Source organism: Ochotona curzoniae, unplaced genomic scaffold (assembly GCF_017591425.1).
Source record: "Ochotona curzoniae isolate NIBS_2020 unplaced genomic scaffold, NIBS_Ocur_1.0 contig_2754, whole genome shotgun sequence".
NCBI lineage: Eukaryota > Metazoa > Chordata > Mammalia > Lagomorpha > Ochotonidae > Ochotona > Ochotona curzoniae.
In genome coordinates, this window is record NW_024465582.1 from 11,832,266 (window position 1) to 11,834,285 (window position 2,020).

Consider the following 2,020-nt stretch of genomic DNA (forward strand, 5'->3'; position numbering starts at 1 on the left):
TCCAACAGGAAATATAAGCCACATATTGGAGAAACTGATTCCAACCCTGTTTTTGTGATCAGCAGAGCAATGCTTTCAAAATCAGAACGAAATTTCAAAACCAGAGAAGTAACAAAAAGCTTTTATGTATTTTTAAATCCTTATTGAATCCAACTACAAATAAAAATAATCCAGGAAAGCAAAGTATTTTAAGTTTTGAGATTACACACTCTGGTTTTTCTTCAGATCTTATAAATCTTTCACTTCTTAATAAATATTTCTGTGCAGAGCAACAATTCTGAGAGTTTTTTCCAATTTTTTGAGGCCTAAAATAAAAAAAATTCAGATTACATTAGCAAATTTTAACATATAAGCTAAGTAATACAAATACTTATGAAACTACTGCATTCAGGGAAAAAAAAATGAAAACCTCAGTTGGTATTCATGATAAAGAGGGAGCGAAATTATAGTACTAGTAGTAAGGAGAAATGTTTTCTTGCTTGTGCACAAATATGCCCTAAAATATACCTATATGTATAGAACTAAATAAAATACAATAATAAAAATATAGAGCTAAATAGAAACTCTTGAAATAGATCTACATGAGTGGTCAATTGATCTGCAACAAAAGGACAAGGGAAATAAATGTGAAAATGAAAGTCTTTCATCAAGAAGCAGTTTTGGAACTAATGGAGAAACACATAAAAATAGCTGACCTTGACCCCTATTTCACACTGTACTCAAAAATTAATTGAAAAATGGACTACAGACCTTAATATCAAAACGTTAGCAAACATAGGAGAAAAACCTTCACAGCCTTAGAGCAAGCAAAGAATACTTAGAACTAACCTAAAAAATAAGGAAAAATTCTATATCAACCTACTGTGACAGCAGAAATTTTCAGAAAGAAATCATAGCTGTAAATACAGTACACTGTAAAGAATCCAGAAGTTGCTCCATATAAAATACAAGGTACAAACTAATTTCCTCCTATATTGATAGGCCAATTAGCAACAACTGCCAAAATTTACTAACACGAATTACAACACTGCAGATTCATCTCTAAAATACTTTTTGGAGGAAGGCAGACTTTTTTTTTCTTCAAAAACATTCTTTGTTATATTATCTTTTCTCCTTTTAAAATTTACTCACTTTTAATTTTCTTTAGATTTTAATAGTATTTATATAGTTCATAGATACATAGACATCAATTTAATAATAAAAATGAGGGGAAAAAGAGAGCATACTTACTTTAATCATCTCTGCGGAGTTAAAGAACGTTTAAAAGTCAGTTATGGAGAAAGAATCAGAGCCTTTACTTAGTTACAGGTGAGGATTTCCTGAAACGAGTTTCACTTTCTATCAAAAATAAGATTAACTGATTACTCACCAAGCATAATCTGGTGTGGTACAAGGATTGGAAGAATAGAATTCAAAACAGTCTCTTCAAACCAGAACACCTCCTCTCAACGGTAAGAGGAAAACAAGATTAGGGTTAAAGAATTCTTGAACCAGTATTTCATGTCCAAGATAAGGAATCTGCTGAGAGATGATACAGATAACAGAATTGCTCCCCCACCTTGGCAAGCCAAGCAGATGCACTCCATTACATATCTGTTCTTATGAAAAACAATGACTGATCTTCTTATAGAAGCACCTAATAACACCATTATACACACTTCATTCATTCAAAATACACAAGACCATTGGGGTTAGCCAGTTGGCTTCATCCAAAAGAAAAAGAAAACTCTGGGAAACATCTGAAGTTTGGCTCCCAGCAGTCCCAGAAATCTAGAAAGGGGTTGGGGTGCCCTATCGTCCTGGGTGACTAGAATCCAAAAAAGCTTATTTCTTGGAGAAAGCTTTTTCTGGGTTGTAAAGTTAGGATAGGCCATTTGGCTTTTCTAATGACTTACATGATTTCAAAAAGCATAGGATGGCCATCTACTTACAAGTTTTATAATGTAGATGAGCTACTACTATATTATAATAACATTATTTTGCAAGTCATATGTTACTCGACAAATCTGCAGTATTCCTA

The 2,020-nt window shown here is 32.6% G+C and overlaps 1 pseudogene; it reads left to right on the forward strand.

The window, feature by feature from the left end:
- The first annotated feature begins 205 nt into the window (after positions 1-205).
- LOC121154693 lies at positions 206-307 on the forward strand (annotated as a pseudogene).
- The last annotated feature ends 1,713 nt before the right edge of the window (positions 308-2,020 follow it).